Source organism: Haliaeetus albicilla, chromosome 3, assembly GCF_947461875.1.
Source record: "Haliaeetus albicilla chromosome 3, bHalAlb1.1, whole genome shotgun sequence".
In the NCBI taxonomy this organism is placed as follows: domain Eukaryota; kingdom Metazoa; phylum Chordata; class Aves; order Accipitriformes; family Accipitridae; genus Haliaeetus; species Haliaeetus albicilla.
The window spans coordinates 17490601-17516868 of NC_091485.1; the positions used below are offsets into that span (position 1 = coordinate 17490601).

General features: G+C 37.7%; 1 long non-coding RNA gene across 1 annotated transcript; it reads left to right on the forward strand.

Moving 5' to 3' along the window:
- The first annotated feature begins 8263 nt into the window (after nt 1–8263).
- LOC138684698 (uncharacterized) lies at nt 8264–25560 on the forward strand. The gene is made up of 8 exons (XR_011323945.1): nt 8264–8434; nt 12176–12245; nt 15042–15118; nt 18861–19030; nt 21431–21531; nt 23662–23714; nt 23813–24926; nt 25243–25560. It is a non-coding gene; the product is annotated as an uncharacterized lncRNA (long non-coding RNA).
- Nucleotides 25561–26268: the final 708 nt, after the last annotated feature.

A 26268-nucleotide genomic window follows, 5' to 3' on the forward strand; every position in this document is an offset into this window, starting at 1 on the left:
TATTTCAGTAAAGAAAAGTTTACAATAATTTCACTTATTTCTAAAATTACCTTAACAGTTCAAACAGAGTTTAGATCAGGATGCAGGATGTTTTTTTCACTCAGGAGATATTTAAAGGTAGAAAAAGAGAAGACAGAGTTGGACAGAGCTGTACAGTCATTCTCCTGGAGGCATCAGAGGCTGCAACATGAAGAGAAATTGTCACAGAGGTTGGAGCCAAGACCATAAACGCTACTATCTTCGTTTTGAGTTTTGCTCTCAGTTTTCAGTCATGGAAAAAACAAAAACCGAAATATAATACTGTTGTTGAAATAGTGTAATTTAACCACTTTGTTTGTAGTTTTAGGAACATAGATGGGGGTGGGGTGGGGAGGAACACAGCCTTCTGGGGTTCTCAAACTTCTTTCTTTTTCGACCAAGTGGCAATTCAGGGGAAAAAGTTTATGGCCAAGATACAAACCTTTCAAATATAGGTCAATTCAAAAACTCCTCACACTACTACCTGATGAAACGCAGGCAGTCTGCCAACCATTTCACATGATCTCCTAGACAAGAAGATCCTACAGTCTGTTCACCACACTCTCCCCTGCCTTTTCCTCATAGTCACAGCAACAACCGGGACAAAACAATTTCTGCTAAGCTCTTCCCCAGCCCTCCCCAGCTCTGCAAGAGAGCATTTCTTCTGCCAGATGCTCACTGACACATATTCCTGAGTGCTCCACATTCCAGACATTTAAGCCAGTATAGCCTTTTTCTCCTGTTTGAAGGTTTAAAGCATTCACCTCAGGCAATTTTCTTCTTAGCCAATATGAAGTAATTGAAATTATATTGTTAAGTAGTGCCAGCTCATGCAAATGTATCATTGGAAGAGTTGTCTGGTCAGAAGATCAGATATCATAAAACTTCAATGTTTTCATCATTTACAAAGACTTCAGAAAAAACCCCAGATTTTTCTCATACTACATTAAACAGATTAGATTTTAAGATATGAATAAGATTAGGCCTAAAACTGCATTAGGAAGCTTCAATACAAGAACCTGTACTGCCTACAGCAGCAAAACGATTTATCCACTATAGATCATATCACTAGTGGCACATCTTCCTCAGCAATTTTATTATATGTCTCTAATTGAGAAGTTTATAACTTGGCCGAAAGCATTTCCTCTGAGCTGAAACTTGGTGTAAAAGTCAAGAAGAGTAATAAAAGCACTACTTTATTTTCATACATTTGCCTAATAATGAGCTTAACCAGCCCTAATACATTAGAATTTTAAGAATTTCCTAATCAAGACCTTAAAATATTATTACATATCATTGCTGAGATTCAGACCTGCAGTTTGGATGATAGGATTTCTTTGGTGTCAAAAAAGTTAAGAGATGTGAAGGGAATTTCCCAAACCAGAACTGGAAAAGTTGAGAGGAAGCTGGGAGAATTTGAGATAGGGAGTTTTGTTAAAACTGGCTTTTCCATCCCTAGGCCATATAAATCCTGTTGATCAATGCTCAAAAGACAAGCTGACAAGTTTGAGAACACATTAAAAAGCCACCTTTCATTTGCCTACTCTGACTATGATGATGAGCCATCACCTCACAGTGAAATTTATATGCCTTAAAGACAGCTATTTTCTTTTTTATGGTAAGAAAATAGAGATGGGATTTGAAGGTTTAAACAGTTTTAAATGAAAACTAGAATTATTTTTTTCAATTTAAGGTCTTATCACAGCTAAGGAATAGTATAAATAGATGTATTTTAAATTAGTTCACAGGAGATTAAGAAAAAGTACTCATATTAATTCCCTTGCTGTTCTGCATTGTCAAAACAAAAAAGGTAGCCCTAGCATTAATGACTTTGAGAGACATTATTTAGTAATTTAGAGTAACACTGAATTTCTATTTCAAATTTCTAAAACATTAAGAGAAGAACTTTGCTTTTACTCCATTTGTGAAATCATGTTCTGTCTGCAGTTTGATTTTTTTGTATTAATGGAACAAATATTACAGTTTAAATTGAAGGAAAATACTATTTATGATTAGTTTGCAACTAACATAGTACAGAAATTCCATATGAAGAAAGAGATTGCTGCCTAGTCGTTATAGCAGCATTGTAAGAGGCTAGACTCTTAGGTTTTCTTGGATAATTCAATACATGAGAAGCCCTGGTATCAAAGGTTTTCTGAGAGGTATGTTGATGGACTGTGTCTCATGGGTCTCCTGGTCCTGCATTTTCTCTCTTTTGGACTCAAGGCTGTGCATAGCAGAGTTCACCTTTAGTGCAAAAATCACTTCTCCTCCCTACCTGCACCTCTTCTTATAAAGCAGTACTTCTACATCTGTCAACTTGTCAGACTGGCTTGCTGCAGCAGGACAAAGCTAATGTTTCAACCCCAAGGTATCTTACTGTTCCTTTTAGCTTCCCTTCACAGTTTAGGAAGAGATATATCCTGAATGTAGCTGCCAGTATCAGCAACACCCATTAGATATTATACTTCATGTCACAAGAAATGATTGCAAAGGATTTTGCTCTGCTTCACTTGCTCTGAATTCTGAATGACCTACATCCCTTTTTCCTAGCCATCAAAAAAGAGACAGCCTTAATGAGAAAATGCCATTTTGTAATTGCTTTTCTCCTCCTTTTTGCAGAATAAATTCCATAAATGTGGTCGTCTAAACATCTCCTGTGTGACCATGAATGGTTGGTCTGCATGCTTATGAATCTGGTAGCTGCCAGATTTACCCCGTGTGTAGTCATGGGTGCTAGCTCTAACTGCAGTATTTTTAGCAAAGGTCAAAAAGGCAAATTAAGAGCCTCTGAGATGAAAGGCATGCCAAGGAATGCCGTTGTAAAATTGTATCTATACGTACATTTACCTTATATTTCGCAATACATTTCAGACACAGAATTAGCCATCAGAAATTGTAACAGTTAACTGTAGGCAGAAAGTGAAAGACAGTTCAACAGATTGATTATGAAACGCTTAGGATAGTTGCAGGTTTTTGGGTAACTCAGTCTGTCAAATACTGCAAGCAATGCTGGATAGTCTGTCCCAGCAAAATCCTGTCTAGGTCCAGGATACCTAAAAATTATGGACACATTCATTTTCAGATTTTCAGTTTCCAAGATGATTCACTATATTTACCCCACAAAACATATGACTAGAGAATATAACAGGTCCTGTGTTGTGCTAGGCACTGTAGAAACAGAAAGCAAATGTAGTCTCTGTTCCAAATAGATTGCAGTCTAAGCATGTTTGTATACTATACATATGTGCAATAATAAATATATACAATATGTATGGTTATCATCTAATCATTAGAGTTCGTAGTCTCTAAAAATCTAGGTTGAAACTTTTATTTTTAGAAAACAAATAAAAAATAAATCCTAGTATTGTTCCTTTGCTGCAGTCTTGTCTTCTTTCTGTTTCTGCTTTCAAATTTTTTAAATCTACAGTGTATCAGTTTACAATTCAACTGTGTGTTGCAATAATCTCAACAAGGAGAGCTCATGTCTGACTGTGGTTGAAGACTAAGTCTTTACACTTTGCTTTCAAAAACTGGCAAGAGAGCTTTGCTCAAGCATTGTTCTGACACATGTACAGGTATCATTTGTAATGTTCCCTGTCTAAAATGGAATCTACATTTTTCAACATTTTCTCTGAAATAGCATAAAACATATCACCATAGCATAATTGTTACTGTCATGCATTTGAAGAACAAATGAAAGTCTAAAGTTTCATAGTTGCTTTACTTCCTGTTAATCCCTGAATTTTGTAACCCTTACTTCTGGTTTTAGTTAGATAAAAGTATGAGCAAATCTGCGTAACTTCTGTATTTGGCATCTCACAGTTTTTACATTTCTCAGCTTTGTCTAGTGTTATTTCTGCAATACCAAATCACCATTTACCTTATTTTAAAAAGGTTATTAACCTTTTAAAAAATAGCAGGAAGGAGATTAATTACAGATTGGTATTGCTACTGTTGATAGAATAGTCAAAATAACAGCCCTGCAGAAAAATGAGTCATTTATCTGCAAATAGGTTTATCTAGTAAAGCAGCAGCAGTCCCCTCTAGTCTCTCCCATCCCCCAGCCATGTGGCCATGCCAAACAAGGAGAGATGATCATTCAAAACAAGAAAGCATGTTGTGTTCATGTTATATGTCACCTATAGGAAGCTTTTTCAAGTTTTGTAATGTCTATTATCCTGAGAGTCAGTAGGGCTTTGTAGCACAAGATCCTGGAACTTGCTGACTTTAGCACTGACTATGTTGAACTCCATAAGGCAAAGACTTAGTCCTCCATAAAACTCATGGTACATCAACTGCTTAATTTAGACACAATATACCACGGGTAATAAAATATGGCAAGTAGCAGTTAGCAAAGGATGCTGAAAATGACAGGAGAAATTTTTTTCACAGTTACAGGGATAAGCTGGTGATCCAGCCGGTGAAGGTACCCATCTTCCTGTCAGTCTGAGAGCATCATAGACCTTTGTTAGCAAATGTTTACTGACTGAAACCTAAATCCTTTGGAGTCTGATCAGCGAAGTCAATAATTTAAACAATTTATTGCATTTATTGTTAGCTTTTTAGGTTTCTAAGTCTAAAAGCAAGCCTCTTGTACATTGTAGAAGCATATTTCTGTGTCAGCATCTACAAAATCTCACTGCATGGAATTATTTCACAATCTCTAATCTGATCATTACCTTACTTGCAGCCAGTGTATTGATAGAGTCCACAAAAATATTTCCTGCCAATATATGCATGAGAAACAAAATCACGGTACTGTTAAATTAGTGTAATAAGCATGAAGTTATTCCAGATACAGAAATGCTCTTTGTTCTTATGGTAGAACTCAAATTACAGTTTGAAGTACAACTAAATTCTTTCTCGTTATGTGCTGTACAGCAATATGAATTTAGTGGCCATTAAATCTCTTACAAGGGACCTGGAATACACTTATACCCCCTTCTAGCCTACTGATGGATAATAGCAATGAAAAGGTTGTGATATACCTTTGCTTCCACTATTATGGTGGGAAGTGTGTTTCAGCACCTTATACTCCCATCTACTTGCATTTGCTCAACAAAAAAAGTGGCTTCTTAGTATAAATCCCTGTTATTCCATTGATTTCAATTCAGCTGTGACAGTTTACATCCCCTGAATGTCGGGTCCAGGCCATCAATAGTTCAGATGAAGTGAATTCTGCCCTTAATTTGTATTTTGAGCTGAAAAAGACCCATAACTTTTCCTTTGTGTTGAAGGTTAGCCTTTTTCTCTTCCTTTCAGACCATTCAAGAGTTGCCTGCAACATGACAAGAAAATTAAAAGGAGTAACTTGGGCTTTCTTCTTATTAAGGACGTATGGCAAAATAGATGAATAATTAATGGAGCTTTTAATATGACAAGCCCTAAAAACTGACTGTAGCTGTAGAAGGATGCAGATGCTTACATTTAAATGTTTTCAAGAAACCTGTGACTTAAAGCTTCAGTGTGAATATCATATTTTATTTCAAAAAGTACAGAAAGACTAAAACTTAGGCAGTATAAATCACTTCAGAAAAATACATAGGTATTGCCAATAACTTAACTGTTTGTCTGTCCTGGTTTCAGCTGGGATAGAGTTAACTGTCTTCCTAGTAGCTGGTACAGTGCTATGTTTTGAGTTCAGTATGTGAAGAATGTTGATAACACTGATGTTTTCAGTTGTTGCTCAGTAGCGTTTAGACTATAGTCAAGGATTTTTCAGCTTCTCGTGCCCAGCCAGGGCACAAGAAGTTGGCACAGGACACAACCAGGGCACCTGACCCAAACTGGCCAACAGTGTATTCCATATCATGGGACGTCCCATCTAGTTTAGGAACTGGGACGTGGGGGCGGGGAATTGCCGCTGGGGGACTGGCTGGGTGTCGGTCAGCAGGTGGTGAGCAATTGCCCTGCGCATCATTTGTACATTCCAATCCTTTTATTACTACTGTTGTCATTTTATTAGTGTTATCATTATCATTATTAGTTTCTTCTTTTCTGTTCTATTAAATCGTTCTTATCTCAACCCACGAGTTTTACTTCTCCTTCCCGATTTTCTCCCCTCTCCCACTGGATGGGGGGGAGTGAGTGAGCGGCTGCGTGGTGCTTAGTTGCTGGCTGGGGTTAAACCTCGACATTGTCTTTAGCCATTCTGATTTGAAAATAAATGAATTAATGCTGCTGTTTTCCTCTCTATATAGTTATGAAATATATAAACAAATAGTACTTCAAAGACAACACAAAGGGATCAAAATATTTTCATCGCAAATGGAGAAAGATTTGAGATGTGTCTTCTACCTGGGAAAAGCAGGAATACCAATGTGTAGGTGGCTTTTCTGATCGCTAAACCGCTATGCAGTTTAGCAGTACTAAGGGAATTATAGCACACCATATTAATACATCGGGTGGAGGTAGACTGTCACTTAGGAAATACCTCTAGGAATTTTAGAACAAAATCCTAGTCTGAACGTTCTGATAATTTACATCTGTGGTGCCAAATTCAAAGGTGATAAATAAAAGTATTTCATATGACACTAGGGAGCTAGAAGAGAGACTGAAGAACTACTAGCTAATTCAATGTAGAAGTCAAAAAAGCAGAAGACAACTCATGAATCTCTGAAGGTTTGTTTTGTAACACTGAAAACTCATTAGGTCAAGTCTTGTAAATGACCTACAAATACATCACTGAGGAGACGATACTTAAAAATGTTTAGCTTCACCATTCACCTTTAGATGGTGCAAAAGTAGATATCATAGTTTTCCTGGTAGTGTTCTCTTGCTTTTGATGGGAATTCAGAATGCACTGTACTTGTACGCAGTGCAATGGTGCTAGCTAGTTGTGAGAACAATCTCAGTAAAAGTTGTTTGTGAATATAACACACTGAGATTCCTATAAAAAAAAGCTGCAATTAAGACAAGGGTGAGTTTGTTTCTCTTAATGTAATCTGTTCTATTGCTATGTGAACTACATGTCACGTCCCCATTTCTCAGGACAACGACCCAGGTTCGCCAATTCCAAGCTCAAAGGTTAGGGTGAAACGACACCGGGGATCCTCTAACTCACAAAACTTTTAGTCGGTCACAACAGGAGTTGGCATGAAACCACCTCAGTGAACTGCGTCACGCGCGCGAACCGCAGGTCACCCAGCAGGCCCCGCGAGCCCTGCTTCTCTGGGGACCAGCTGAGGGGAGAAGCCCCGGAGATCCCTCCCGCCCTGTCAGGAGGTTCAGAGCGGAGCCCCCCGCCTTCCAGACTCCTTCTCAGAGAGGAGCCCGGGGCGGCTGGACCCGCTCCCCGTCCCAGGCTCGGCCGGCGGGTTTATGTCTCTAGAGGGGCGAGGTGTGGGGGTTACGGGGGAAAAGAGGGAGAAAACAGAGACGAGAGGACGACTCTTCCCTCGGCCCGCCCAGCGCTGCGCTGCCGGAGAGCGGGCGCCCTGAGGGCGGCCTCCGCTCGCGCCCTTTCCCCCTCTCCCTGCCCCTCCTTCGGGCGGGCCCTCCGGCTCATGAGGCTAACCAGGCGTCCCGGCGGTTCGCGCTTCCAGAGCCTTCGGGAGAGGGGCGGGCGGGCCCGGGGGGTCCTCTGGGGAGTCCCTTCTCCCTCCCTGCAGGCGTGACCCTGGTTGGAGCTCCGGCCGTAGCCGGGGAGCTGCCCCGCTCCGCCTGTCAGCAGAGGGAACCGCGCATGCTCCCTGCGCCGGCCTCCCTCCGCGCCCTGCCGCTGCTGCTGAGCCGCCTCTGCCCGGCCGTTCGGCCGGGCCCGGCAAGCGACGGGTTTGAGGCCCTAACGCTTGCTGTCCCTCACAGTACAGCAGTCAGATGGTAAGCCCGTCCTCGTACCTAAATACGAGACTTTTGATTTTCAAAAGAATTTTGTAATCTCAAACTACTTAAATCCCAATCCATTCTTGTACTTTTTTCTTCCTGAGACAGCAGTCCTCAGTTTGGGCTAGTGAGTTTAACGGAGTGTGTGAATTACGTTAATGTAGAGGTAAACCTAGGTCCTACCCAGTCGTCGAGCTAGTGATGAATGTAAACGATGCTACTTGTGTTCACATTTACTTGCTGTCCTTTCTTGCCAAAGTCTCAGCATAAATTGTTGCCTCATTTTGGTGTTTATTCTTTTAAATAAATGTTAAGTTTGAAAAACATACGTTAAGTGATAGATGTGTTTATTTTTTGCGATAGAAGAAACGTAGCAGTGGGATTTTTTACAAAATAATGAAAAGCAGTAGGATTTTCTTAAAATACACTTATTGTTGATAAACGTTAGTACCTTACTTGAAATCATATCTTTTGATGTGTCTTTGTGTCTTACAGAACACAAAGTATGTGTAACAAAGTATTTCATTTTTGTGTGAGGTTATCTCCTCCTATGGTTTCATTGGCATCATTTTTTCAACACTGTGAGACGGTAAGCAGCAGTTAGCCCTATGCACATCTTGCTTCTGAAAAAAAAAAGTTCACCCCCCCGAAATATTTCTTATATCAATCTGTATTTCTAATACATGTAACAGTACACTGAGAATTAGACTTAAATTATGAAATTTGTGGTGATTAAATGGATTTGAATAGCAGATCTAGTAGCAATGATAGGAGACATTCTGCTCTACAAAGGAATGTCAGATGATATTAAGAGATTGTTCTATTTATTTGTCTAGGGAGTCAGCAAAAGCATTGTTACTGCAACATGGGTGACATTAGGGACTTCATCAAAATGATGCTGCTTCTGCTGTTAATTTATGCTGAGCAAGGTAATGAAAAGTACTGATGGTAGAAAAGTGCTGAAGAATCATAAGCATCTATTCTAATGCAGATGGTATTTAAATTCAGAAAGGGAAGAAAAATTAGGAAAGCCAGCACATTTAGTGCCTTTCAGTGCACTTCAGTGTTCAAAACTCACAATGTAATGAGGCCAAAACCAAAAACTGTCAAATACATGGCACTAAACAAAACAAAAAGCCTGAGTGAAGAAGAATGTCAGGTTCTAGTGAGAAAATTCTGCTTGCAACTCATTGCAAGCAGGAAGAAATAGAAAGAAAACATTCTCTAGTGTTTAACTTAAAAATTTTATGTCACCTGTAGGGAGAACAGGCAGGTATGTTGTACAGAATATGCTCCCTTTGGTAGTGTCATTTTAACTGACTTAGAGAAAAATTAACAGAAAGGGGAAAATGTTCTGCTACTGCTACCTTTGTTGTGTTAACTAGATTTACAGAAAATACAGGACTCACTGGATACATAGAATAAAAGTGAATGAACTAACAGCATGTAGTTCTGCTCTTCAAACTGACACAGTAAAAGAAAAAAAATACATACACATAGCATATCTTTGTTCTCGAGTAGTAAAATATGACCGTTTGAATGGACATACCTGCATTTGTTGGGTGTTCACAGGGACTGATATCTACACTGGTCTTTCTGATCTGAGCAAAATTTGCAGCCACTGCGTCTCTCAAGTGCAGTATACTGAAGGAATGGAACCAAATACAGTTAGCGTCAGTGCCACTGAACAGAACTGATTTTTGTTTCCGTATCTACCATTCCTAACACAGGCTGATAGCCAGAGGTTTTGTATCTGCAAGTAAATCTGAACAAATATAAAAATGAGAATCATTACCCTATTGACCTGGTAGGGTTCTTTGTAGACCCTATCTGGATATAATGCTAATGCAGAAAAGAATAACAGAACTTCTAATGTTGTGGAGTATTTCTCATGTGTTCAGAAAGGTAATTATCATAAGGGAAAACCATGTGCAGGAGAAAGATGCTGAGAAATGAGCTGTCGATAAGGACTTTATTAAAGGAGGGTAGGCTAACATGTTAATTATTCTCTAAAGCATAATTTCCCTATTTTTTGTTTTCATTCAAAGCTCTGTCTTTTGTGTCTATATGGGTTGGAATATCGCCTGCTAAGTCTCCTGTCTCATTGCTCACACTTCTGCATGTGCACTATAAATGAAAAACCACTGGATCACTTCAAACTATTACCAAACAAAAAAGTTATTATGGTGTTAGACATCAAGTTATTTGTTATTTTGCTAAAAAAAAAAATTATAAGCCATCACTCCATAACTAAGGGTGTCAAAGTACTTACTGGACCCTACACTTGCCATGAAAGTTCATCAAGCTCAATTTCAGTTTGATGAAACTATCTTAAGTGATAGGAATATTCAGGCAGAATCAAGGGCAGAAAGTGTAGAATGAAGTCCAAGTGACTGGGAGTGCTCAGAGAAATGCTATATTGTAGCTGACCTTACTCAGCTATTTAAAAGAAAAAGTATGGAAATACTTGGACCTACAATTTTTTTCCTCAGCCAAAAGTGTATGTAAAATTGCTGATAGTGACATTTGTAGGATAAGTGCATTTGGCAGTGAATTTTGGAAATTGTGTTTCATTAAAGTTTAATGAGCACTGTGCAGGAAGACTGCAAATACTGCTCTGTGCTAATGTGTCACTGTAAAAATTGTCATGTGCCAGACAGCTTAAAGATAATGATGCCCAGGGATAACATTTCTTTCCATCTTTTTTTTCCCCTAAAAATTTGTGGGCTAGATAAAGCATTCCCACTCTGTCCCCCATTTCTGCAAAAGCTTTCCTTATGACAAGCAAGAAAAACACGTTCATACATTTGTTAAGTCGTCTTATCTTGTTAATGACCTCCAATTCTTGCATCACTGAATGAGCAGTCTTTATATGCTGGGTATTAATGTAGCTGATGCTTGATGTAACTCTATAATGCATTGCATTCTCATTGGAGAAGATTGCCATGCTACTGAAAGGTCTGCAGGTCCCTTGTCTTTGTTTTAAATTGAACCGGACAATACTTAAAAATCGATAGAAAGCTATGTTGGGAACTCTGTATGTATTTTTGGAATTTGCTTTATAAGCTTTTGCTATTATTCAGTCAGAGTTGGATTTGAAAGGCAACCTTCCTGCTGCTTTCTTATATCACTTTCAGAAAACAAAGTGTTGCCAATCTGTGGGATAATGGTTCATTTCAGTTATTTCAAAAGTAGTACAGATTACCAGAAAGTGGAAGCAGCTGTCAGGAGGCCTGACCAGATAAATGGGATTCATTTATGCTCCATACACTGCTGCATGTGAAAAAACTCAGGAAAGAAATATGGATTCTCTGGTACCTTAAGGTCATAACTGTGTTGTTCTCAACAGGCAGGATGTAAGTCTGGATGTAACTTTTTAGAATCAGGCAGCAGATAACTTGAGACCAGCCTGGCCCTTGTCTTGTAGCAGGTGCATGAGTTGATTCAACAGGAGCTGTGCAATCATTGGGCCTTCATAAAAGAAATTATAGTTGGTGAAGTTATGTTACACAGAGCCTGTGAATTGATGACTTAGACATTTGGGGTTTAATAACGATTTTAATAATTTAACCATGAATATTTAATAGTAATTAGGTTTTAACACTTCATATTTTTTAAAAATTAAACTTTGCAATTTTTAATATTTTCTTACCTCTTATTAAGCATTAATATTTGATTTGTTTAAAATGTTTTTTTTTTCAGTAAGATTTGAAAGTTTTAAACCACGTTAACAAGGAGGTTACAGTTTATACAGTAAAATGTATATTTTAATAACTGCCAGGTATAGATACTTTATTTCTGTAAAAGATATTAAAATGTCACATTTTCCTCCAGGAAAAAGTACAAAGAAAAGTAGAAGTAAGAATGAAATCCAACTTGTGTCACATATGAGGTACTAGTCTAGACCCCTATCCTGCATGAGGAGACTGCTGAACTTTGCTGCTGCATGGCAAACACCACTACATTTCCACATTGTAGGAGTTTAGCAGAATACATATGCAACTCTATACCAAATGAACACATATGAAGCACATGTACAAAATATGCTGAAATAGATTATTGCTCATTTTCTGACAGTATGATATATCTGAGGTTTTTCAGGCAACATTGCTTGACCTGACTGAAAGGACTGAAGCATGGGTAAGACCACTGTAGAAATGCTCTCACATGAGAAAGCTTCTTACAGTGTAAGGGAGCTTAGAGTTCATTACAGAGCATTATTTTTCCCTTTCTGTTGATTCTGATCATCTTCATGAAACAAAGGTAAAATTCTTAATCAAAATGAGAGTGGTTGGGTTTTATAAGGCTATAGTTGAGAAGATGCTTTCAGTCTTTCAGGGACAGTGTTAGCAAAAGGAGGAGCTTTATTGTGTACTGAAGCTGCCTGGGCTTATTGAATGGTAAGTCTCTACCACATTTTCTGTTCTCTGTGTCCTGAATTCTCACAAACATGAACTCTGTCAGTCCGTTTCTGTCCTTCCACAAAATACCATTTCTATCAGCAATGTTTTCCTTTCATGCCAGTTTACTTAAAAGCTGCAAATACCTCAGTATAACTGTTAGAATAACTTCCAAAGCCAAACTAGGATCTCATGTGCTTTGCAGATACGAGACTGGAGGCAATTGCTCTCCACATTTCTGAGCAGCCCTATTCACTCTACAGAAAACACCATTCCTATTGATTTGCAACTGCTGCCTAAATAAGATTCACTTCCACATTTCTTCAGATGCATAGGAAAGAGACTTGTCACAGGATTTTAGTTCTTTCTGAGACCACAGTAGAATTCTCTAGGTTGTCTGGAGAGACAGTGGAATAACCATTTCTGGAAGCTTTAAATAAATTTTTTCATAGAGCACATAGTGATTTAGATCCAGTTTATGTCACTTAGTGGCAGAGATAGAAACCAGGGGCAAAGCAAAACTATAAGACCTAGGAACACTTCTGAGGTATTATGACTGGACCCTGCAAAATCCTAGTTGCATTCAAAGGACAGCCCTGCATGAATACTATTTTCTATATACTGGCATCCCTGGAAAATTTGTCATGAGAGCCACCTTAGAGAAATAGCATGCCTTAGCAAGGATCTTGATAAACATGACAATTAAAAAGATGATACCAAGATCATACTGTGGCATCTACCTGCACAACGATTTCACTGCTTTTCAACTGATTTCTTAAAGACCGCTCCATACTTTTTAAGATTCAGAGACACAATATACCTATTTCCCTGACAGGACTTCTGTCCCTTGCTCAGATACTATAAATTTTCAAATTTTTAAATTTCCAAATACATTCATAATGGAGGGAAACTCCTTTCTGTTAGTTAGGAATCCAGCAGTGCCTTGTTATGAACATGAACATCTGACAGATTGTTTTGAGTTCCACGTAAAGGAACCAGGCATGTAACCTCCTGTATGATATACATCTGATTAGAAGCTTTTGTAGTATTCTACCTAGACCATAATATATGATTTTCTTATTTACTTGCCTTGATCTCCCTATGTGAAAATTAAGTTTAGGAAGAAGCACTGCAGCTACCAATAATCATTTATCCAAGTATTAGTTCTTAGAGTCAGTCAGATACAATCTAGGAAACTGTTTGTAGAAGGTCTTTTGATTTTTGTATTTTTTTTTATGGAATATGCAAAACATCTTGAAAGTAAGGTGCAAAAAATCATGAAACTTATAAGCAGAAATTATGAGCTGTCTATTTTTCCAAAAGGCCACCAATTATCTGACCAGTATGTCCAGAATCCAATTGGAGTCCCAGAGTCACTGATGATTCTGTTAAGATGAAAGGTAATATTTGGTGGGAATATGCTAACACAGAACCAAATATCTTGGTCACAGCTGGAATCAGTTTTTGAATGGATGAAAATGATAGAAATGTCCTAGGCCAGAGAAAATTAACTTGTTAATGATTCGCATATAAAAGTCGATACAGGATGTTTATTAAGTGGACATTGCAAGACAAGAATATGTATTCATACTGCTTCAGCCAGGACAAGTGGAACTGCTGTCAAAGAAAAGACACTAGCTTTAATAAACATTTTTTTCAGCTTTGCATTAGATGTGATGTGCTTCAGTTGAGAGCCTTAAATCCTTTAGTGACAGAAGAACATATGTCTGCCTATTAAATGAACAATCCCCTTCATATATCTATATATATATTAATATAAATCATTCATATATTTTCATGTTTCATTTAATCCAATATACTTGGAAAAACTCTGCGTACTTCAACATTCTGTGTAACAGAAATTCCCCATGGATTGTTAGAATAAGTGCTTAACGTAACTGAGAGCAGCAAGATGGAATCTCCTCTAGGCACTCTGGATTAAATGAAACAGCAATGTTTTCCATGGAGGATTTTTTAAATCCAAACTTGAGTGCTTTATTATTATAAAAGAAATGTAATTAGCACTTTATATTTATGATCTTACAGCACCTTGAGGGCATTAATTGGCCAAAGCTGTGTTGTTATACCTCTTCTACATACAGCTAATAGCAGACTTCGAGGAACCAAAGGCTCTGAAATAACTGGCCGCATGGCCAAGGAAGAGACTCCTTTAGTTCACGTTGCCAAAACTGTGTGCGTGGAAGGAAGCTGTGCTAAGGGATTGTCTTTGCCTTTGCCAGATCTGACTATAGTGGATGACTTTATAACCATTTCTGTCCTTGCATTCAGCTGGAGCTGAGCTGGTAGAACAAGAAAATAAAAACTCCTAAACGAGCAAGTAGAGGGTTTTTTTCTTTTTATCTGAAATGAGGCAAAGGGGAGAGGGATTTTAAACTGTGGATGCTTAAGCAGCAGGTTTTTTACAAGGGACCAATTGCAGGATTATAAGGTAGTGTAAAGTGATTTGCACAAAGATAAAAAGGGCAATAAGTGGGCAGATTTAGGCAACAACTGCATTCAAATTGCAGGACGTTTACCTTTATTCCTGATATTACTAAAGCTGAGAACTTGTTTTTAAAAAAAAAAAAAAGGCTCATATTTTCTTTAATAAAGACATAAATACACTCTTCTAGATGATGTCTGGAATGCTCTTGGTCCTGTCAAAAGTCTTCTCACATTTATCATGTGTAATGTCAACAGGGTCTTGGACAGAATTTTTTGGTGAGACACTTATACCTGTGACCTTGATGCAGTGCTGGCCTTTCTATTTGATAATTTTTCTCCTCTTTGTGACAGATTTTGAAAGTGCGGGGTAAGAGTTTCTGATGAATTCAGTGATCTTTTCTTGCTGAGATCTCAGCCTTTTTTGACAGGTGAGTGAGTCACTTTATGAAAACCACACCACCACTTATATGAATCCTAGTTACTTTTATTGTAGCCATCTATTTCTGCTCTGCACTAGATGAATCAGCTTCATTCATTCAGCTAAGATCACAACAAAATTGATTTCTTAATGTGTGTGTATCAATAAAATTACTCTATTTAGCACATTATATCTGAGCCAACCTGAGTGTTACACAACTAATTTTGGCTTGTCTAATGGTCACTAGCAAGAAAAAGGTTTGTTGTAACCCATGCTGTCAGTAATAAAGAAATCCAGACAACCTGAAGGATCTTTTAGCATCCAGTCATGGAGACAGTGAGCTGTTAAAAAAGACACAAAGGTCGTTCTGAGGTAGAAGTGTAGAGGGCATCCATCCCAAGAGCAAAATATTGTCACTGGCCTTAAAACTGGAGTGGGGAGAGAAAAATAGGGGTGGCACAGAGGGAGGGAGCAAGGAGAAAGATTTGCTAAGCAGAACATTTTCTTCATGGGCAAATTGACCACCTGCAATGGAGCAACTACAGAATTTCCAGCAAGCTTGTGTAACTGCGCTGATACTGTCTTATGGCCAAAAAATAGTATAGTGCTTGTGGGAAGTTGTGTCAGTGTTAATTAGTGTAACTATCTAGCTTGGGTGCAGAACTGTTTCAAAATACTGCACGTGACTCAGGAGAAAAATAAATGCTACACTGTGGATTTCTGCACCTTATTTTTGTATGAATGCAAAGTGCTGAATGACCAGTGGAAGAAATGTTGTCACAAATAATTGTACAAATTCAAAAGCAAATTTCAACTCCATTAAGTTTTTTAAAAGGGTTTATTAGGAAATCAAAGGTTTTGTTAGGGATTGTTATTAAAATTCATTCACTGTGGATTTCAGCATTGCAATCTGCTGATAAATAGTTTGTTATTTTTATGGTCTGACTGACAGTTTCAGAGCAAGGGATGCAGGATTGTGGTAAAATAAACTAAAACTCTATATCTGACTATCTGTGGTGTGGATATTTGTATCTGCAGTCTGTAGTTTAGGTTGTTTATCTTTTCATGAATGTGACTTACTTTGAAATTAACTTTTCCTTTAGAGACCAATTTTTGCACAAGGCTTAAGCAAATAGGGCCTTTCTTAATCGTTGCTTCTCTCTGTAATATTCTACTTTCAATTCAGTAAAATCCCTGTGTGCCTTCAGGAGGCTGAAGATGAAGTAACTCCAGTCTTGAAAGTGAATTTTTTTCTGATATTAGTGGAACCTTGTTGTATGTTTCCAGGCATGCTGGTAATAAACTGCACCTCCATATTGATTTCTTTAGCATAGATATATGTGGTATGTTGGTGAATGGTCTTATTAATATTCATTAAATTCTAAATAACTCTCTTTTTAATGTATCTATTTAGGAAATGAATAATTCATGCATGTATAGGAAGCTCAGTGCTGTCACTTACAGCATAGACCTTTGCTGATCTAAGAAGGTATTTGAACTGAAGGACACTCTAAGATGTGCAAAGCAATTGAAACATTGAACACTGCTCAGCTTCCTACCACCAAGGGCATTTTTTTATGTTTAAAATTTCACTGACTCATCACTCTTCTTAAAGCACACATTCCCAAATAGGCTTTGGTGGAATTGTACGTATAATTTACATATACACACATATTTAACAAAAGCTAAAATAGTTATGATTTGTTCAATGTATAAAAGGCACGTGAGCCACTTGTAAGGCTTCTTATCCACATATGTGTTGGTAATTGGTGACAATGGTGGTTTTGGAGAACATGCTATACATGCAAGGTACTGTCACAAAAGGTGGGTTTGCATTGTAGAAGACACTCATACTGTTTTTAGTCCTACCTTAGGCTTTGTACATCTCTTGCAGTAGGTCTTCACCTCTTGGTGTTTGGGAATCCCAAGGCTCATGTTTAGTCCCCACTCCTAGAATACAGAGAATATCTGTTTTCTATGTATTTGGGACTGGTGTTTATATCTATACAGTGTTTTGTAAACCTTTTTTCATATTTGTGTATCAGGATGGGCCAGAATTGTAGTTAGTTTCTGGTTGTATATGTAATATGACTGATGCTTGTATAAGTGATTATGATTAATTATATAAGATATAGAGTTATGATTAATAACACAATATTTATGACTAATTATTTGTAAAGCAAAGGTGCTAAAAGCTGCTGATACTTCTATGACAAAATTAAAAGTTATGTCTGGTAATATATTGGTATCTGACTAGATGACTTTATTTGGAATAAATCATACCTACTTCTTTGAGGTGCTCTTATACTTTTTCTCTTTCCTTCTTAAAAGCAACAATCTCAATATGGCTTCGGATGCCATAGTGAAAAGTCCAGTATAAAATATACAGAAAACATAAACTTGCTTCTTTCTTTCTGTACTTATAGTCAGCAAGGGTACAGTCTGGAAAGGCAATAAAAAAGCCATGTGAAGAGCACCTAAAGGCACATAACAGCCATTGTACCCAAGGTTATACAGAGGCTCAAAAAGCTCTGCAATGCTTTTTTTCTCAGCCATGCTCTCATCCATAGTACATTTTCCTTTATCATTTGTCTTGATGTGCCTCCAGGACACGTCTCCCTTTCTGATTAGCTTGAACACGAGACTTTATTTAAAATGAAATATTCCCCTTCTCCCCCCTAGAAGACTTAAAAGACAGGTCACAGACAGAAATGTCCAGTTATTTGGACTGTAACTAAAATCCGTGAGATTGAAGGAAGAAAGTAAAGCTCTGTGGTCTGCACCCATGAACACCTTTAGTATCATTTGGATAAGTAAAGCTAAACTTTATTACAAAACTTTGAAAATTCTTTTGAAGTAGTGTTTGACATGGTGAAAAATCAGAATTTCAAGAAATATTGAGACTTAAAATGAGAAAAAACACAAGGTCTACAAAAATATGCCTTTCCAGTTTACACTGCTCAGAAAACAATGTGGCCATGAATGTGCATTTTTGATACCTTGTCACTTTTTTCTTTTTCTTTTTTTTCTTTTTTTAAAGCAGTTCTTTTTATGATAGCTCATGTAAAGAAACAGTTTCACCCACTCTTGCTATACGGGATATTGGAAAATGTCTGTGCCACGTGGATGTATCTATGCTGTTGCTTAATCATGGCTTGCTCACACACAATCATAGTAGAAAAAGTTCAACAGTTTCGCCTTTGAGAGTTTTGTGAAAAAATCCAGCTTTGGCATTTACGCTCAAGCTGAACAGAGCTTCTTTTCTTGTTTAGCGTGGAAGACCTCTAGCCTGATTTCAAATGTTTGTAGTGTAGACATGCCTTGAGAAGAAACCAAGTAAAAGAATAATGGTCATGCTTAAGTAAAACAAGAAAAGCAGGTTCATAATAGAATAAAACTAATTTCGTGTATGCAAAACAAGAAAAAGGATAGATTTAATTTCTTTGGCTTTGGGGGGAAGGAGAGAAAGAAGGGGAAAGGAGCACTCCAGAATACCTGCAGCATCCTTATACTCATGGTTTCTACAAAAAGATTGATTGACCAGTCCTTTGCTGGCCTATCCTTTCATTCCTCTTAAAACAGCCTCCTGCTACTGTGCTATGCAGAGAAAACCCTTTCCTGTGACATTAATGGTGGACTAAGAATGCCTCCAGCAGTCCTTACACAGATTTTCAGCTATGTGAAGATCTGCTCTATGTTATGGCCCAGTGAATTTTTCTCACAAGTGTGTCCTGTTACTCGTTTCATTTCAGTGACCCTCAGAAGAGTGAGACCAGGTATGGAAATTCACATGGAACTTCCATGATAAGGCTCAGAAATTGAATGAAAAATCATAAAATGAAAGTTCTCCTGTGCAGCTGAAGTGCAAGATGATGTCCAGGAATACCTGTGTTTCCTAGATGAAGAAAGAAAAGGAGAAAAGGTCTGAAACCACAACAAGTTTGATAAAAAATAGCGTGACAGTTCTGTCATGTTTCACAAAGAAATGACACTGCATAAGGCACTTACCCCTAAAAAAATTATGTTAATTTGACTTTGGAATATCTGTAGAAACTATTGCAATAATAATGCAATGTCAAATTATCCTGGGGGAATTTCTATTCCAACTCCACTGAAAACTTTTGTCAGATCATTAGAGGCTTTCAAAGAGAAATCTGACCTCTGTGCCTTATAACACAGTGCTACAGAAAGCAAACTAGCTAGGCAAAGCCAGAGAAGTACTGCAGAGGGAAACATCTTCTGGTAGCCTCATCAACAGTGCCTAATTGGTCATATGAGATAGTATCAAAGTGTTTGTTTCATTGTTGCTAATTGCCTCATTTCATAGACATTCTGAGTTTTGTCCTCTTTCTGTTTTGATTTTGCTACAGTATGTGTGTATGGGGAGGTTCCTAATAGCTGTGTAAAAGAGAAATGTTTAGGTCTGCAGAGGTTCTGGGAAAAAAGCTGGACAGTCAGTACATTCTATTATTATTTTTTAGTTCTTGGTGTCTAATGTTCACAGGAGAAGCATCACTTCCCCATGAGAAGCTGGCCTGTTGTGTAAAATAGTATGGCACCACATTATGACTACTGCATTGGTGCAGATGAATCCAGAATAATTTCTTGCCTGAGTTCAGCCTGACCAGTTAGAAAGACAAAAGAAAACAGATTGCTTTGCAGTCCATATTTCTTATACACATAGCTGAGAGACAGACAGGTTGCTTTGAAAAAGCCCCAAATTCTGTGAGTCTGGTTTAGTTCTGACCCAGGGTCTGAACTATTGCTACTGAGGACAGAATGGTTAGTGCACTGTGACCATGAAACCTTTGGCTTCTTGTCTTGCATTGCAAACTAAAACCAGAGAAAGAGCATGCATTACCTTGAAAACAAGGGAGGCAGACATTCCTTCCTGACCTATTGTTAAAAAAGTAGTATGTCTCATGCTTTCAGCTTGCAGAGAGATGCCACAAAATTCAACAACCTTCTCTGCCTCTTACATCTTGTAGAAGCAATTTGCATTCTGTCATGTTCTCTCACACATGGTGTTCAAAACAATTAAAAGAAAATTGCACCCATTTTGCTCAGTGTAGCAGGCTGAAAATTTCAAAGATAAGAAGCACTTCTCAGCATGAATAAGCTGTGAAGTGCTTTTGAAAATAAGGTTGTTAATGATAATTGACATTAAAAACCTTTATTTTCTAATACATTTCACAGTTTGTGCTTGTCAGGAAGTGCATGTTTTCTTTGAAACTTTCTGCTTGCTGCACTGAGCAGAAGTGATACATTTTCTTTAAAATGAAAACTAGTGAACGTTTTTTTTCATGTATTGAAATAAATTACTATCCAAGGCTCACAAAAAACTTTCCTAACTCCCCTCCATGCCTCATATTCATATTCATCTGGGTAGCTGCAAAGCACAGAGAACAAGAGGCTTATATAGACTGCAGTGTATCTTCTTTCAAGCGCCTGAGAGAGGCAAATAACTTCCTCACTCCATAAATCTAACTTACATAGCATGAATAAAAATGCCATTCCTTCTCCTTCCTTCAGCCAATAGCCCTCCCTCTTGGCAGTGCTGTGATCAACAATGTACACTGACAACTGAGTAACTGTAAAATCAATGGCAAACGAAGAAATCTTATGGGACAAGTTTTTCACATGAGAATACTGATTGGTTTTGGGGGGAGGGTTTGACACCCAAAAGTGTCAGCTTATGCATATAAACTGGGCTTCATAGGTAGAAAGCACTTTTAACAACAAGGCACATAGTTAATGCCTTCTGCGCATAACCAGGCTTGATAGCACAAGTCAGACATCAAGTCCTATCATCAACAAATATAAATAATTTTACAACACAAAAATAAATGAAGGAGGGGTGGGCAGTTCTTTGGTTTCTTGAGCAAAACACTCAATGATCTTAATGAATTAAGTAAATCCTTTGGGAATGAGAACATGGAAACAATCATTCCTATTCCCCAATAAGTTAAAGTACTGTTAACTTGAACAGGTGTTCTTTTCTGAGAGGGCAGACGTAAAAGAAAATTACTGAGTAAAATAAACTGTGGAACGTATGGATATTGTGACAACAGAGAGAGCAAATGCTTGCTGAAGATTATGAAAACTTTAAAAATGACCTTTCCACAGTTGTGGAGGTCAACAGTTTTCATGCTCCTCGAGTAAAAATATCACTAAAAACATATTTAACTAGTCAAAAACTGTTTAAGTGTCAAGTTTAATTTTACTTTTGCTTCCCTCTCCCTTCCCATCTTCCTATTATATATTAACAAAAAAGTAAAGTAAGAGAACACCTATTATATCTTTATTCTGTGCTTTTCTACAGGACTTCATTTGTAAGTAAGGATTGAATCCTGATTTCTTTGTTGAAGATAAGAGGATTTTCTATGAGTTTTTGATTTAACCCTAACTATAGTTTTCTAGTAGGTAGGTATCCTGCTTCTGTTATTCATTCAATATGTTATAGCTCGGAGTGCTGAGATCCTCAGAGGCTTTCCCTCCTTTGTGTGATACATTAAAGATTTTATTAGTAATATTCGGGCCTATTGGCATCCTAGTTGAGAATTTTATTACCTCTTGGCTTTTTCAGTGACTTTAAAGAATGAAAAGGGAAACTTACAGCACATGGTCGATCAGTAAACGTTTTCCTATAGCATGTAAGGAAAGTAATGATATTGTTCAACTATTTTGGATAGAAGGGGAAAAAAAAATCACCATTTAGTCTATCTACTATAGAAAAGAATATGTGATACAGATTTTAATTGCCACAGGTAGCCACAGGTAAAGTATTTTTCCAATGATACTGAAAAGCCAGTTGAAGAAACTCTCTAAGAGTCGTTTTGGAGTTTTAGAAAGCAGGCATTCTTTATTGCAGCGCTGGATGCACGGGGGATAGTTCCACCTAGCATGCATGCCACAGCTTTAGCACTAACAGGTTATATAGAATAACTAATTGCATATTAATCAGATTAGTATACATATACATAAAAATAATTGCAACTGATTATCTTAGTACTGCCTACATCCGATCATGCGCAATGAAGGATCCATTTGAGTTGAAGAGCTGCTTTTGCGACCACCGACCCATTTGAAGTTGTTGTTGGCTGTCCTTGAAGTCTTTATTCCTGTCCTTGTTCTTTGATCTTGAAGTTTAACGCAGCTTCAATCACATGTGGTCAGTTTCAACATTGTTCTCATCTAGTGTACAGGAGCATCTAGTCATAAGAGCAAAGAACTGCAAAACTTATGAGTAACTACCTCTACTAGTTAATTGCTTGGCTATACTTTTGTCTATTGTTTCAATCATAGTGTTAGTATAAGATTTCTAATAATTATTTACCAAATCTCACTTTTACAGTCACCTAGCAGCAAACCAGTTTCCACAGCTGGTACGAAATATTAAAACCATCAAAATATTTAGACATACCATACAAAATGTATGGAAATATGCTATCACCAAGAGGTAATTAAGTCCATCCCCCTGCCATGAACAGTGTTGACTATATCTAAATCATTCTTGGAGTTGTCTATCCAACCTTCTCCTAAAACTGGAGTTTCTGGACTCTCCTAGGCAACCTGTTTCCAAGTTTATCTGTACCATTAGAAGTTTTTTTTCTTGATTTCTGACCCAAATCTCCTCACTAAAGTTTAAGTCTGTTACATCTTATTCTGTCCCCATCCTCTTTAAAAGTATTCCCATAATCTTTAGACGTAACTTTCATGTGTTTGAAGACTCTTACCGTGTTTTCCCTTCAGTCTTAAGATTAAATAGACCTTAATTCGTTAACTCTTTCCTCATAGAAAACTTTCGTGTTTTCTTTGCCTTTCAACACTCTCCTCACTTTCCTGTGGATAAGCTGGAGAAAGTCAACACCTTTTTTTTATATACGGTGTCCTGGCTCGACATACTGGCCCAGCTGAGGGCTTATTGTCCATTATGTCCATTTGCTATAGCATTTCCTTGTGTGCCTTAGGTTTTCTGATTTTTGTCCCTACATGTTTCCATCATCCTTTTATGTTTGTTTTGTATTGTAATTTAGCCTTGTCCCTGCTGTGTGCATTTCATTAATGGAAGTCATGTTAATGACAATTTCATGAGTTGATTATTGGTTATTCCTCATCTTCATATTGTGATATATAGTTGTATATTAAATGCAAATCAAGGTAGTTTGGTACTTTGTAACTTCTAGGTGCTTGACTTACCTAATTATCTTTTAACACAGAATTTTCTCACTTAATTATTGTTTAATTTACCTTTGCACATGACAAAGGTTCTGCTTGATTTTTCAAACTATTAAGTGAAGAGAGCAAGGGGCTGTTAAAATAGAAAAAACCCCATAAATCAGTCTTCAGAGTCTTACTTTTTCTTATTTTCTTTTCATTGTTTCCTTATAATTCACCTAGGGAAGAAACATAGGAGCTTAACTGTGTAGTTGATATCTGTCTTAACTGTTGAAGTGAAGAGCTAGGGCCAGCTTCATATTTAGGAATTACTGTGTATTTCCATACCCCTTGTCACTTTTTCAGTATACTCAAGTATTTCTAATTTTACTACAGGAATGGCTCCGGTGACAAAGAGCTGTGAATTCTGGAAAGACATCTGTGTAACAGTATGTAACAACTCTGAAAAATGTGAAATTCCAAATGTTACAGCCTGTGAAAAGCAGGAAGCCGAATGAGTGTGACTTTGACTTTCTGCTTTGGCTAGGTGGCAGGCTGCACAGTCATGAGCAGCTCGCCATCAGTGCAAAGGGTGAACCCCTGGGGAGCACAGGCACCCCTGAAAGGCCCCTGTGAAGTGCAGCACGTCCCCAGTGAAGGCCCCTGGAAGCAAGTACTTGGAAAGGTGCTTCTCCTTCCCACCACTGGGCAAGGAAGGGAAGATAGGCAATGGCCTGTGAACCAAGAGTCCTCAGTATTTCTATAGATAAGGATGACGCATCCAGAATGCTCACCTGGATTGACTTGTTTAAGGAAAGAAGGAGAAAAAAAAGTGCTTAATTCAAACAATTTCCTCAATAACAGGAGCTAAGAAAGAAGTCAGTCCATACGCAGGAGGCGTGCTTGCTCGGGGACAGGAATTGAGTTGCCATTGGGACGGTGTGGTAATGAACTCTGAGAGCCTGTTTGCCTCCGATTCCTCTATTTTGCCAATTAAGAAATAAAACCTACAGAAGGTAAGACTGGAGGCTGTAATGTTTTCTCTAATTAATGACACCTTTATCTTCTTGATAACAATATTAAAGGAAATCTACAATATAAGCTCTCAACATTGTCAGATCTAAAATTTCTTTGTATGTTAATAAAAGCTTTCCTTTAAAATGCAAGTTCTGATTGTCCTGTGAGAAGGGAAGGAAAGTATGTATTCACAGTCCCATTTACTACATAATCCCAGACTTAGTCATGTTCATTTAGCATTATTCTAATATTGCTTAAACACTGAGCATGAACTCAGATGCCCTCTTTTATGTTCTGAAAACAGAGATAAGAATTTTTTGCCATTTTTGTATAAGGAAAATACATGGAATTCAACTTTTGCATTTGTGACTGTGAGTTTTTAGTGTGATAGTATATGTTTACAGGCCAACAAAGAGATTCTGTAGGAGACCCTAAATGCTACAGAGAGTTTATAATGATTTGGAAAGACTGCTTTTTTTTTTTTAATTTATTTTAATACATAATTTTTCCTGCTCTACTTCAGGATGATGCAGTGAAGGAATACCACACTCTAGAATACCAACAAGTAGGAGGAAGTTAGAAAGCCACACACAGGGTCCTAAAATGAAAGGAAATGGAACATAGCTCTGTTTTTTATGTCTCAGGTAAGTGATTGAATGATGTGACGGTGATACATCTCAGATATAAACCAAATATCTCATACCTGATACTATTTCATGGTGGAAGTTTCATCAAAAGAGTTTAAACATTACTCACTTTCCAATTGAAATGGTATTTTCCTAGAATTTTCAAAAGAGTTTCAGTCTTGACTGAAGTTGTAGAAAGTATTTCAAAGACAGAAATATCTTTCTTTCAGGAGAATACTAGCATTGTGTTTTCAACCATTGAGTATTCCACTTCAAAGCAGATGCCTGGAAGAAGTCAGGTGTGATCAGAGGAGTATTGTTGTCTTCTTCACAGATCAGTCTTTGGTCTTGATCTATTTTAAATAAGAATGAGAAGGCGATATGGCAGCCATATTCGAAGTATGTATGCAGAGTAAGAAGATGAGGATTTCTCATGCCAGATCATGAAAAAAGGGAAATATAAAATAGTAGACAATCATAGTTCTTGCGTAAAAGCAAAAATTAAACTCACTGAAAGTAAACCAAATAAAAAAGATTGTAAGGTGTACACAAGAATTTATCGTGTATGGACAGTTAAAACAATTTTAATAACATTTGAGATGTTATTAAATCTTGTTCCCCTCTCTGGTGGATCAGTATGAACATCCATACATACACATATAGAATGCTGATCCCTCCAGTATCTGGGCTTAGACACTCCATCTACCCAGTGGTTGATCGGAGAGCCTCTACAGCAGACTTGTTCTGGGGGCTTCACAGCCAGGCCATGAGGCTGATGGATACCCTGGGACAGCCCTTGGGAGGTGCTGGGGCTCTTTCTCTGAGTATGTTCCTGGGGTTTCCCCACCTGCCATCCTGCCTCTGTGCTCCTTGTGTTTGTGGAGAGAGGCCTTCTAATGGGCTCATCGATCTCCTCTGATGGCCACGGGAATAGCAGGGTCAGGCTATTATTTGGGTTCCCCCCCGCCATTGTTCCTCCATGCTCCTGTGTGTGTGTTCTCTGGAGTCTTCTGCATGTAACGTAACAACAGTCTTTACTCAAGGAGTAACTTTTGGAATCAAACCCAGTAATCTTTATGTATACAGAATCGTTACATCAAGTTTGTATAGTTTTCTTGCTGGTATACTCCAGCAATCCAAATGGATTTGCTCTTGATTTATTCTTCAAAGAAAGGAAAGTACAAATTGTACCATAATTTTTTTTTTATTTATTTTTCACATTTATAAAGGAAAAATGAAGTCAGTCAGCATATATTTACTTATAGGTACTCTTACAGAAGTGGATTACATGTGTGCACTATTTTTTGTTTTGCTGGATTTTTTTACTGTCTTCTGTCTAAATCAGAAGCCAATTGTGTTA